General features: G+C 41.0%; 1 protein-coding gene across 6 annotated transcripts in view; it reads left to right on the plus strand.

Moving 5' to 3' along the window:
* The window catches only part of LOC143020634 (protogenin B-like), an 862,265-nt gene that overhangs the window by 283,269 nt on the left and 564,772 nt on the right, over positions 1 to 14,224 (plus strand). Inside the window, exon 2 of one of the 6 annotated variants that reach the window (XM_076177127.1) lies at positions 8,703 to 8,748. The exons of the other annotated variants lie outside the window; for them this stretch is intronic. The gene's annotated coding sequence lies outside the window, so the exon portion shown is untranslated. The remainder of the gene's footprint in view (positions 1 to 8,702; positions 8,749 to 14,224) is intronic. 6 annotated transcript variants of the gene reach the window in all.

The raw sequence follows: 14,224 nt of genomic DNA on the forward strand, positions 1-14,224 counted from the left end.
CTCCCCCCAAAGTAACACCTCTTGTGCTTGTTTGATAATTACCTCAACTTCGTGACCTTCTATGACCTGGCATGAATGGAGGAGGATCCACACTATCCGAGGTTCGCTCCCTCCTCTTATATTGCCTCATCCCCCCACACCCTTCTTCATGCGCTCCCTTTTTTCTTTGTTTTGTTCTCTTCTTTTTCTTCTTTTCCAGTGACAGCCTTGCTTGCTTGCTTGGGGTAGTTTTCGTTTGCACGCACGCATGTGTGTAGTAGTGCGCGAGGTCTTCCTTTTTTCACAATTGCATTTTGTTTATGCTTATCAAGGTGTTCGCGTGTACGGGTGCCCTCTGCTTGGCTTGCGTGAGGCGCTATTTGTACCTTTTTTTTTGGGGGGGGGGAGATACTGAACTAGGCACGTGCTACGGTTACCTCTACATACAAATACTGCTGTGGCATTAATCTTCAAAGATAGAGAGAAGCTTAATCCTTTCGTTGACGATGCAATTGGCAAGATTGTATACATTTAGGTCAGATCTACGTAGTGACATCTATGAAACCTTTACTTCGCGTCCGGTTAGCACTTATTGTGAAAATGTCCCTGATCCTGATGCTTTCAATCTCGTTTAAAATCCTAAAGGTTTTTATAAGTTCCCCAACTTCCGAGCCTCCTTATTTTATTTTATCATATATATATATATATATATATATATAATATATATATATATATATATATATATATAATACATATATAATGTGTGTTGTATTACTATTAATAGTAATAGTAGTTAATTAGTTTTTCATTTACTTATTGTATTTATTTATTGAGAGAGAATATAGGTCATAATTGTTTGCCGTTTACACATGCTTTGTTCATTTATGAGCTTTGTGGTTTTCTGCTGTACTCTTTCCAATCAACCAAAGTGAGATTCGGAGACCACAAAGAGAAAGAGCATCTTCCACGTGTGAACGGACCAACGATCTATATAATTGGTTGAAGATGATGGGACTTTCGAACTCGAACAATCGCGTCACCAATCACATAATTGTTTTAAGGTTGTAACTGATAATTACACCACTTTTTGTTCACGCCTTGGTATTTAGTATTATTTTTACTTTTGTACATGACTGATCTTGGATTAAATTTTATTAGCTACTTTTGAGACAGTTGCTCTAATTTGTCTAAATCTTCTTAGATGCCTAGCTGAATGGAGGGATCATATGCTTTACTGCGTAGCTTAGTATTATCAAAGAATTTGGAGAAGATTAGAATAAGTGGCCCAAAAACGGAACCCAGAGGAACTCCACTCGTAGCATCATTCCAGCTAGAAGTTTGGAGCAACTCGCTGGATGATTTCGGTTGTGCAGCCAGTTTCTAATCCAGCTTAGCAAGTTACTCTTTTTCCATGCGAGGCGAGTTTGGTTAATACTCTCTCGTAAGTGACAGTATCAAAAGCTTTGTCAAATTCAAATATATTAAATCTACACCATTCATTTTTTCGTAGTTTGTGATGAATGTGTTGTAGAAGGTTAGTTGCACAAGAGTGTTCGTGTCAGAAGCCATGCTAGCTGTTATTAGACAATTGCTTTCTAAGTTGAGGTCTTTGGTATCTTTTATCATAGTTTTCATATTTTTTTCTATAGTGGAGGTCAGACGTATTGGTCTGTAGCTCTTGGGCTTTCGCTTGTCATCATTTTTGAATATAGGAATAACGTTTGCTAATATCCGTTCTCATGGTACATCCCTGGCTGTGATAGATTTGCAGAAAATTATTTATAATGAGAGTAATTTCATTTTTATTTCAAAATTCTTGGGCGCCAACCGTTGGTCCTTAGTATTTTTAGCTTTTGTATGTGTATATATATATATATATATATATATATATATATATATATATGTGTGTGTGTGTGTGTGTGTGTGTGTGTGTGAAGGTGGAAAAAGAAGTCACGGTTCTAGTTCCTAGTTTCTGAGTTTATTCCTGACCGGTTTCGCTCTTGCTTCTATGGAAGAATGCTTCTGAAGAAGCATAGAGCCAAATCGGTCAGGAATAAACTCAGAAACTCGGAACTAGACCCGTGACTTCTTTTTCGACCTATTAACTTGTCACAATGTACCAGCATATATATATATATATATATATATATATATATACATATATATATATATATATATTCATATATATATATATATATATATATATCTTTCAATGTTTTCTTTGGCCCTATACAATGCAGTGAGTCAAGAAATGATGCTTGCTATTGAATAGCAGAGAACTGGCCGCTGTAGTAGAATTTGGTTATTTGTCGATGTGTGTGTGTACGTGCGCGCACGCACGCGCCTGTGAATGCATACGCCCGCTCACGTGAATATACCTTGTTCTTTCTGCATATTTATTTACTGTTTGATTTGTAGTTGTGATGAACCAACACTTCACCAAAAATGCATTTATTAAAGTAAATAATACAGTGTTCAGGCGTAGAAGTAAAGCTATTTGCAGTGGAAATCATAGCGTCGTTTTGGGACTTGCCTCCTGTACCTCTTTGTCTTACAAGTAAACGCACGCGCGTGCGTGTGTGTGATTGAGTTTTACATGCGTATGTATGGAGTAGGAGCTGCGTTTGTAGGTGTCTATATATTTGCTGATAACGTTTTCAGGGGCTTGATATAATTGGTACAAATTTCAGCCACCACCTCCCTTTTCTCCGATCCTTATCCTGCCCCAGCTCTTCCTACTCTTTCTTATCTTCATATTCGTCCTTCTCTTACTGCGTACCTCCTCTTCCTCGTACCTTCTATTCCTCCACATTTTCTTTCTCCAATTTCTCTTCTCCCTCCTCCTTCCCATCCTTATCCTAATCCCTGCCCTTCGTGTGACACCTAGGGAACGGACAGTCAAAGGAAGTGACTCTCACGGGGTGGGGTGGGTTTATATTGGAAGTCCTTGTACACTAGTAGCGATGTCAACCTTGGGTATCTGAGGCCTTCCCTCCTTGCCAATCCATCCCGCACAGGCCTTCACGAAGAGGCACTGACTGTGTGCTCCTGTTGGCTGCAGCTTCCCCCCCCCCCCAAGCTACCTGATGGCATAGTTCGTGAATAGTAAAAGGAAGAGACGAGTTGCTAAATATGATCTAAATGTATGAGTTCTGTCGAGAGAGTACATGCTTGAGCTTGCGTGTATACATGTGTGTGTCTGTGTACGTCTGAGTGAATAAAATGATGAACATCGTCTCGTTCAGCCATTCTCGTAAAACCTACCCGTGGCGCCATCTACTCTGCAGTGACGTCATAAATTATATTCATTGTTCATAGTATTGGTGAATGGTGATTGTGCCGAGTGCCGTAGGCTATTTGATATAAAAAATAGGAATTATGAAAATTAAGAAATAACTACTGAGTGAAATACACGATTGGGAAGAAAAGAATAGAAGAGGCGGGTAATAAAAATATATTGATAACATATAAAACTGAGAAAGGCAAGAGAATAAAGTTTATGATAACCGTCCACCAACGACGGTATTATTCACGTACAGAACATACATGGGGAGCAAAATGATTAAACTAGAGTCCCTTACAATACTAAATGGCCTTTTATTTAAAGCATATGCAAAACAAATATTTTTTTTTTTAATTTATCAGATAAATAAGGTTAGAAAAATAAAACCAGGAGAAATAATAAATGAATAACCAAGGAATTACTCAGAGAGAGTAGATATAAGGAAAGGGAAAATAAAACAAAACAAGGCACATTATAGGTTAATTAGGAATGCAGGATGCTGAAACGGTGGCTGATGCATTGAAGAAGTCGTTGACATAATTGATAATTATGTGATTCAAGTTACTTAAAACCACGTTCTCATGCAGGCAGACACAAAAGTTTAACTTTCAATTTTTAAACTGCATTTTTTCTGAATTTAGAGAAACTGCACTTACTAAACAATATATGAAACAGCAGTTTTCTTTCATTAAACCTATACTGGAACTTAATTTAAGTTTTATATGTTCACAATTATCACAGTAGTTGCTGGCAAAATAAGGGCGTGCAGTGTAGGAATAAATGAAAAAAAAAAACACATTATTTGTTGGAACGGATTGGTATGTTCTTAGCGATACTTGTAGTGAAGCATTCTTCTTTCACAGTGTGTAAACAACTTAAAATGGTGTATCTAACTTGTGTAAAGAATAATTAGTTTTATCTAGTAGTAAGTCCATTGATGCACCAATATAAAAATTTCTTCAGAGATATTCCGGTTCAAATTGATACCGCATAACTGTCGTCTATACACACATCATGGCTGTTGTCAGAGATATTTAGGGAGTCGAGATTACTCTCAAAATGCGATGAAAAACTCGATAGCGATCAAAGAATTTTCCGTGTCGTTACAGGACGCTTAGGTTAGTGCATAGGTCATGACGTCACCAAGACTAATACCAAGAGATGGCGCTGTGAGCTGTGTTTTAGAATGCAAATTAGCAGACGACGAATATTTTTCGTCAAAAAGTCCCTCAAGTAGTACTTTTGAGATAAGATATTTGCTTGAAACGTGGATCTGGTGAAAATGGATGATATCGAAAAGGGGGAAAAATGGAAAGTTTTAGATTCCGTGGGCGGACATTTGGACCATGGGCCACGGAGGTGACACAATGGTAGACATTTGGTCCGTGGACCAAAAATTGAAAATAAACATAAATTATAATCAATATTTTACTTGTCTAGTTTGCAAAATAAATTGTGAGTTTGATGACAAGGTGTTGAGTTAATGTGTCACACCTTTGTAGGTTGAAATTTAATAGATATTACTTCACCTCAGGCAGGCATTTCGGTACATATACCTGGCCTGCCAATTAATGTCAAATCAATTTTCTCAGAGCTATTCAACTAGCATGGAAGTGATTACATCGACGAGGGGTGGGTAGAAGTTCTATCTGGATGGCTTACATGTACACAAAGAAATATGTAGCCAAGTCAGTGGATGAAATAGTCTGGCGTTGTGTGAAGCGTTCCTCTGACGAAGTGTTGTGCCATCAGGAAGCCCGCCAAGGACATCGAGGACCCCCAAATTCTCAGAGACCATAACCACCCAGCAGACTCTGTGGGATGCCTGGTGGCGCAGTGCCGTCAGTCGATGAAGAGGAAGGCTTCTGAAACTAATGACAGACCCAATCAGATTTTCACCTTCTCGACAGCAGCCCTATCAGAGGCGGTCAAGGCACGCATGCCTCGGCTTGACACCACCAATCACTCTACGACGTGTCCGTGATGTTCACGGACCAAAAGGATCCGCATTCTTCGGCTGAGCTGGAGATCACAAGGCACTGGGCTTCCACTGTCTACTATGACAACGGCCCTGATGAAGACGGGCGCAACATTTTCACCAGTGCTAGTCATGTGGAGCGTCCCGCTGCCTGTGACGTGTGGTGCATGGACGGAACTTTTCCTGTTGCACCTAAGCTGTTCGGTCAACTGTACGTCATTCAAGGTAGTTTCAGCGGGGTCTACCTGCCGCTGGTGTTCGCCTTACTGCAATGCAAGACCCAGGTGACAGGAGGAGGTCTTCCGTGTCCTGGAGGTAATCACTGACTTTGAGAGGCCTGTGCAGTTGGCTCTGTGGGTGGTCTTTGGAGAAGCTATCACGGTGTAGTTCTGCTTCTACCACCTGTCCCTGATTCAGTCTCTGGGTCTGAAGACTATATGAAGATGATGACCAGTTCCGTCTACGGACACTCTCCGAGTGCCTCCAAGCTGTCATCCCGTGTCGATATTGGGCTGCTTTAGGAGGAGTGTGGCATCCGCCCCACTAAGCAAACAAAGAGGAATTACAATGAACTTAAGACTCGTTTCTACAACCTGTTAACTGACAGAAAGGAAGGAAGAAAGAGTTCTGGAATTGCTGAATGGCACCAGCCACAACCTGCGTGGAGGACACCCGAACGCGTAGATTTATGTACATTTCTGTTCCATTGCATACATGAGCTCTAATAAAATGTGATATTTTGTATTAAACATGTTTTAGCAGTTATTTCCATTATTATAACCTGTGGCCCTAACGTCCATTTCACTGTGGCCCAAATATCTGGGTTTCGTGGCCCATGGGCCAAATGTCCAGGGCCTAAATAACCTACAATCTCAAGATTCATATTCTTCCTTAAATGAATTGCCTCTACCTTTGCTTCATCGTTCGGAATCTCTTCATAGTCACAGTATCATCCTTACGCATATTACATATTTTGATCTTCAACACTTTTTTCCTCAGACTGATACTTATCCCAACTTTTTTTTCCCAGTCGGTCTTTACCATCAAAACATATTACGAGGTAACTTTATAGCGTGATTTATACGTGCCAATTGGGTTACCAAGTTTCGCACTTAGCTAACCTGTGGCTTTCATCATCATCGATCATTTTATCACCAGTGCCTTCTTGGAAACTGGTATGTTATAACATATTTGTAAATGTTCACTATAAACCCACTATCGGAGAAATAATATCGGAAGTACAGGAAAAATTTATATAGTAGTCAAAATATACAGTTTTCCTGTACTTTCGATATTATTTCTCCGATAGTGGGTTTATAGTGAACACCAGTGCCTTCATTAATTATTTTTCCCTTGCTCGCGTACGAGACCATTGTTCCCTTCGTTACATTTTTTTTTGTCTCTTCGTTGATGTTGCCATGCACGAGTATTGCTTGCTCAGGGGTCGCAGTCTTGGAATCTAACTTACTTTTTAGGTCTCAATGCCGTCTATATCGGTGAGTCCACGAGAAAAGAGTTTCGTTAATACTCCTAATTTGACTCATTTTTACGAGAATCTTCATGCCTTTGTTTCTGACGCGTTGGTTGTATTTATATACAACGTTACAAGTGTCTAGCATCCCTTTGTGTTTATTTGATTATTTTTAACATTATTCCTTGTAGCTGTGCCATTTGATAAACATTCACAGGCTCATCACACAACCCACATTTTATCAAGTTATCAAATTTGTCAGAATCATTTGCCACATTCGTCTTTTCTCAATTTCGTTCTCGTGTGTCTGTTTCCTTGTCTTCTTCCTATGCGAACAAATAACCATTGCACAAGTATGTTTGGGTTTTTTATTTCTTGATTAGTAACTTTAATAGGATTTTTGGGCTTAGGAATTGATTTCTCGTTCATTTGTGTACTCGTTTCGTAAGCCTCAATCATACCAGTTAAGCTTACGACCTGTTTCCGACCACCTTCGACGGACGGCGGCACTTTGGTTTCGTGGTTAGCGCCAGCTGACTATTTCATATTCGTCTTCATGACGGGGAAGAGATTCATTCCAATTGCAGCATTGTCTCGAATTATTTTTGCAAACAGGATTGAAAATGTGGACTACAACGTCTTCTTTGAGTATAATGAAAATAGTACCAGGTCAAACACGGTTAACCCATTCAACTCCGATGACAAGATGTCTTGTCATTTGGTCAAATAAAACAAAAAATCATAAAACACCAAAATGTTTGATCAAACACCAGAAAAATATGACGTCAGTCCTCGCTTCGCTCTCAGCGAAGCGAGGACTGACGTCATATTTTTCTGGTGTTTGATCAAACATTTTGGTGTTTTATGATTTTTTGTTTTATTTGACCAAATGACAAGACATCTTGTCATCGGAGTTGAATGGGTTAAGCACAAGAAACGAGGCCACTGGAGAACTCTGGTGAGGGCTAATTCATTTAGTGTAAGAGTGGTCAATCATTGGAATGGTCTTCCGGTGGAGGTAGTTACACCCCCCCCCCATACCATAGGAGCCTTTAAGGACAAATTGAATCAGTGTTTTTAAGAAGAAATTCTTCATCAAGAGGAAAGTAAGTGAATGAAAGGAGACATTGATGATAAAACTGCGGAAATAGAAATTGGAAACTATTTATTAATCCATATCTTATGATTGGAGTTGAGATGGGAGCACTATAAGAAGTCTCTTAACCTCCCATGTAATTGAAATAGGTAAGCTTGAAATAGGTAAGCACAAATCAACCTTGTCCCCGGTGGTCGGAAACAAGTCGTAAGCTTGGTGCGACTATTGGGCCCTTAGAAGGAAACTTCGAAGCCCTTCGCACCGACATCTTGTCACAGTAATTAGAAATTCTCAATAATGTTACGAGTTAACAGTTAACAGCCACGATTCTCCAGCGATATCTCAGTTAACCCATTCAACTCCGATGACAAGATGTCTTGTCATTTGGTCAAATAAAACAAAAAATCATAAAACACCAAAATGTTTGATCAAACACCAGAAAAATATGACGTCAATCCTCGCTTCGCTCTCAGCGAAGCGAGGACTGACGTCATATTTTTCTGGTGTTTGATCAAACATTTTGGTGTTTTATGATTTTTTGTTTTATTTGACCAAATGACAAGACATCTTGTCATCGGAGTTGAATGGGTTAATCTCAATTCTTCAGTGTAACATTTTAAATGCACTAAAAACCATAATAAATTAATTTCTATAAACGGAGCATTTCAGAAACATCTACACCAAGAGAGACCCATCCTGATTTTTTTTTTCTTCGTGTGACTTTGTATAGAAGGGAAGGAGGGAAGCTGATGGTGTAGTGACTCCTGTGATGTTCTTCCGTGTTCATCATAGCATCAAGGGATGATGACCACAGTGTCTTCAAGATAAGAAAATCATTTGTCATCTGCTTTTCCAGAAGATGGTTGAACTGATACACTTTTTGTATGTTTTCCAGGTACGCTGTCTTAACTGCTCTCGGACGTCGTGAGTGCGGCCACAAGGTGAGGAGCTCACGCTAGGAGACGCTAATTAGCCGCGACTGAGGGTCGTCGCCATTGCGGGGCTAACACTTAAACATAAATGTGTCATCCGGAACACAACATCGCCACCGCAAATAACGACTCTATGTCCTCTGAGCATACAGCCCATAATGTGAAGCTGGCGCGGTGCCCTGTAGGATCGTGTCCCAAATTTGCGTTAAACGTAGGGACCAAATTGTCTAGGAGCCAAAATGGGGGTTGTAGCATATTTCGTGTTCTAAAGGAGTTTTTGCATTCTATTGTAGATACAACACACACACACACACACACAAACACACACACACACACACAAACACCACGGCTCGACGGCGCAGTGGTAGCGTTCGCAACCGCTGCTAGAGCGGTCCGAATTCGAATCCCGTTCAGGGCTGAAATAATTTCAGTATCGCTGCGTTGAGTCGTTACTCCAACTCTCGTGGGCGGGAAGTTGGGTGTGTGTGTACGTGTAAGGTCACATCATTACCCATAGATCGGTCATATATGAGCTGTGAGATCTCTTCCGGTCACGAGTCCAACACGTGATCCAAGACCATTGTGAATCACACACGCACGCACACACACCAGGTATATGTATTCTGATGGGTATATCTTGTAGGGGGCGCTGAATGAAGTAGCCTACCCTCAAAACCGGGTAAATTGTGTGTTTGAATAAATCAGCACAGTGAATTATAAAAGTAGTTTCACCAAAGGAGTGTTTGCAGTTTGTTAGCACTGAATTAGGTGTGAAAGGTATTCAGCCGTGACTCATCTGAAGAGCCAGCGATTTTGACATTTCATTATTTTACCCATATATTTATTTATTTTATTCTTTTACGTTAAGATTCTTTCAGTAAATCGGCGACATTGTGTAAGGATATTCTTCCGGGTTAAATTTGGTGTAACACTCAATTATGAATGACACATATGGCGGTGCTATTTTTTTTTTTTTTTTAGCAAATTTGGATCACATCTGTAATGTAATAATTTTCTTCGCAGATGAGCCTCTCTCATTTTTACGTTATAGATTCATTGTGAATACAAAGTTGCACATAGTTATTGAAATGGGAGAAATTAATTTGAATTAAGCGGAGAACATAAAGGAGTTAAACCACAAATTGTGATGTTTGTATGTGTATATGTATATATTACACACACACACACACAATGGTAGTATGTGCGCGATGGCAAGTGTTATTCACACAGAATAACACTTGCCCACGCGCACATACTACCATTGTACCATCATAGCGGGGATGGGTTGAGCACAAAATTCGTGTATATGTATGTGGCTCGAGCATACAAATATAAGAAATTGTACTCAACTTATATCTCTCTTGATGGCGCAGTGGTTAGTCACTGTTACTTTGATACGTCTGAGCTGAGGTTCGAGCCCTTGGCTTCACTTCGTATCAGTTTCCGTATGTGTCTCCGACGAGCGCATTGTCAGTCTCGTTCGTGATGACATGAAATTAAAGGTAAAAAGTTAATGTGGTTGAAAAAATAAATATATATATATATATGTGTGTGTGTGTGTACATATGTGTGTATGTATATATATATTATATATATATATTATATATATATTATATATATATATAACTTGTATGAATTTACCCTTTATGGCTAGAGAGAGCAGGATGCCTAATCTCATCCTGCGTCCCGTTTTAGTCGCCTTTTACGACCCGAATGAAAGAACTCTGTGGCAGTATTCTCCCCCCCCCCCACCACCATAGGAGTAGGCAAAAATGGAAATGTATATTCAGAGAAGTGGTACAGGACAGTATTAAGAGTGGTGGGGGTGGACAGCATGACGGTGGGATAGTCGCAGTACAATAAAGTAGCATCATCTCTCTAAGAACTGATATTTCCTCTAACACAGACAAAATGATGCGTGACTCTGTGGTCCATAGGGGCGCCCCATATAGACCCTAAAGTGTCAGTGGCATGCTACTGAGCACGTTTTTACCATTCACTAACATAAAGCCTCCTCTTAAACAAGGAAGGGAGGGCCGGGGAATAGGGTGTGTTCATGTTTGAATGATAATTTGACGCAGCCCGAAGGGATTTCTCCCCGTCTTCTGTTTTTAAGCATGAGGGAACGGAGGTTGGGGTGGGGAATCGCCGATTAAGTGAAGCGGCCCTGATGTGGATGTACTGTGTCTTGATGTATTGTTTCTGACCCTTCTGGGCAGTGGGCGGGATACAGGGATGACCCATCATCCATGAGGGGCCAAGAAAAGAGGGAGGAAGGGGCGGTGGAATGGGTGGGAGTCTCAGGTACGTGCCTTTGACTTGGCATGTGTGTGTATATATATATATATATATATATATATATATATATATATATATATATATATATATTACTCTTTGGAAGACTGAAAGAATATTCCATGTTATGCCGGTTTGATTCCAGTAAGCAATGTTTTCATTTTCGTCGTGACTTCTCGACTGTGATCGTAGTTTCCCTGAAGTATTGGGTTTAATAATATTTGACTAAAGATATTTTAATTTGTTAATAATTCAGATAAAGGTTTTGTACATGCGGTGCAACATAAATGTTCGTCAATTCCTGGATAATTGTAAGACAGGCTCGGACAGTTGGCCCCTTTGGCTGGTGGTTGGACGGGCTCCCCACGTCCATATTCCTATTTCTCATGAAATCTTTCATCCCCTACTCAGACTTCTACTTCCTTCCCTGACTCTATAAAGCTACAGTTCCTCTAGTCAACGGAATGGTTGGACTCCAGTCATTCAGTTGGATTTCGTCCAAGGTTGGAGTGTAACCGTAGATTAAAGCTGCGGTTACACTCCAGCCTAGGACAAAATCTAACTGAATCGTTGGAATCCAACCATTCCCTTTGACAAGTGTAACTGTAGATTTACTCGCCGCCACCACCTTTCCTCCATTACCTGCTTCCTCCAGCCTTTCGCCCGTTAAACTGGCCTCCAACCCACCACTACCATGCCTCCTTGTACATCTCGACACTCCTTTTGCCCACGAAGAGTAGTCACTGACGTAAGCACATGCAAGCAGATTGGAACAAGGAGAAAGCTACCGTAAATTCTTTATATGCATGAGGTATTTGTAGTTGTGAAATGAAAAACATAGTGGACAAGCGTTTTGTTCCCGTGTAGTAAGTACTGCATGAATTGCAATGTAAAAAGTGCGCCACGTTCGGCGCTGTGGCGGGTTATGGGAAAGAATCCGTCACAATATTACGGCATACTAGAGCTGTCTCCACGACTAACCTAACCATCCAACAATCCGACAAGTCTCTTGAATTGGGAACGCACTTGTGTTAACTGAAATGGAAGACACGCGGCCAATATTTGCGGCGGCCGGAAGGAAGGAAGAAGGAACCATTGGCTGGACTATTTTCGCGTGTTCAAAAGTAACGAGATCTTCTTGGTGTCGTATTTTTCGGTAATTCCAATCGTATTTATATTTTAAAGAAATCTATATATTCCGATGTATGATGATAGGCTCATGATATTTTGTTCCATGGATTTTGTCAGTTGTAGGTAGGTTGAAGTCGGGGAAATGGCGATATTCATCTCAATTTTCTCAGACATTTCATCTCAAATATATTTAAACTTTTCCTTTCTGCTTCTCTTTAATTCCAAGTCTCTGCCTCATACAATACCGTCGGCACAATCACTCCTTCATATAATCTCCTCTTTGCATCCATTCCCAGTTGCCTATTTGTTATGGCACCTTTTAATCCCCCGAAGGCATTTACTTGCTTCTCTCAATCAATTTACCTCTTCCTCCCTTCCCCGCCACATGCGACCCCAAATACCTAAAGCTATCCATTTCTTCCAGCCTCTCTCCATTTAGACCTGCAGCTCACTGCCATCCTTGTTCATCCTATCACTTTGTTTTTACTCACATTCAACTTTCTCCTATCCCATACATTTCCAAACTCCGTCACAAATTCCCTTAATCCCTCCTCTGACCCTGCCACGAGCGCAGTGTCGTCAGCAAACAACAGCTGGTTCTCTTTTCTATTTTTTTAATCTCCGTACCCTGCCCATTACCCTCGCCTTTACCTCCTGCACCACCCCGTCCATGTACACATTGAACAACCATGGCGACATGACACAGCCCTGATGGAGTCCCACCTTTACCCCAAACCACTCGCTCACTCCATTTTCCAATCTAACGCAGGCTCTACTTCTCTTGTAAAAATCCTTGACTGCCCTTAACAGCTTTCCCCCAATCCCATATATCTGCAAAAAAAAAAATGCCTTCCTGCCTACCCTGTCATAAGCCTTTTCCAAATCCATAAAGGCCCAAAAAACATCCTTACCTTTTCCCAGAGCTTTCTCACATATCTGCCTTACCGCAAAAATCTGATCTACACATCCCCTACCTGTCCTAAAATTACATTGTTCCTCACCAATTACTCCCTGTCCCTCTCCTAATCCTCTCAATCAAAGCCCTTCCATGAGCCTTCCCAACTATACACACACACACACACATATATATACATACATATATATATATATATATATATATATATATATATATATATATATTCCTTCCTGTTCTCTTCCTATCTCGTATACAGTTGATAATACATCTGCCCCCTCACTCATTACGCCCATATCTAGTGGCAGGCTTTTCCAACCCTTGGGGTGGCGGCGACGAATTCCTCGCTATTTTGTTAACACTGTAGCCCAAAGTGGCCTGTCCCATGCCTTGCTATTTGTTCGAGGTGACTACAAAGTTCTGAATAGAATCCTGTGACATGAACCAAAACCAAGCTTAGTGTCGGTAGTGAGTGTTCTTGCTCCTAAAAGTTTTTCATTCTGGTAGTTTTATTCTCGTCGGGGGAACCGTCACTCCACTTTGCTGTACATACAGATACTAACGATAGTGGCTGGCATGAGTCATCGTGGAGCATGCGTCCTCAACCATGTCGACACCATGTAAAGTCCACGGCTTAAGCATTATTATCCGAGCTGGGGCACCGCAATCAAGAATGAATTCCCTCGACCCCGCCCACCAGCTTCCGCCTCCGCAATTCCACAATCGCCTTGAAATGTTCGGTTCCGCAATGTTTCCAATCCTTCCGATACAAGAGGCGACGGAGATCGCGAGCGGGGTTGGTTGCCAATGCATTCGCCTCCTGCAAGCAAGACAGGAAGGAGGTAAATGGAGCCAGAGGGGGAGGCGACATGCAGGTACGATCTAGCAGAGTGAACGTTTGAAAGTAAATGGTAATATCACGATCGTAATGGATTGAAACCATGAATCTTGATAGACTTAAATATACTCATCACAGGGCAGGAATATGCTTTTACGCGTAATTAGTACCCTGCACGCATCCTCCACCCCCCCAACCCCCATCCAGCGACTGCGAATAACCACTCTTCGACCTGGTAGCGGCTTCGGCCGCAGGCTAGTGCACGGGGGCACAAAGTCCTCATGTATGTTGTGTCACCGTTATACCTG

This window comes from Oratosquilla oratoria, chromosome 40 (genome assembly GCF_046742065.1).
Source record: "Oratosquilla oratoria isolate Oo_2021 chromosome 40, ASM4674206v1, whole genome shotgun sequence".
NCBI classification, from domain to species: Eukaryota; Metazoa; Arthropoda; class Malacostraca; order Stomatopoda; family Squillidae; genus Oratosquilla; species Oratosquilla oratoria.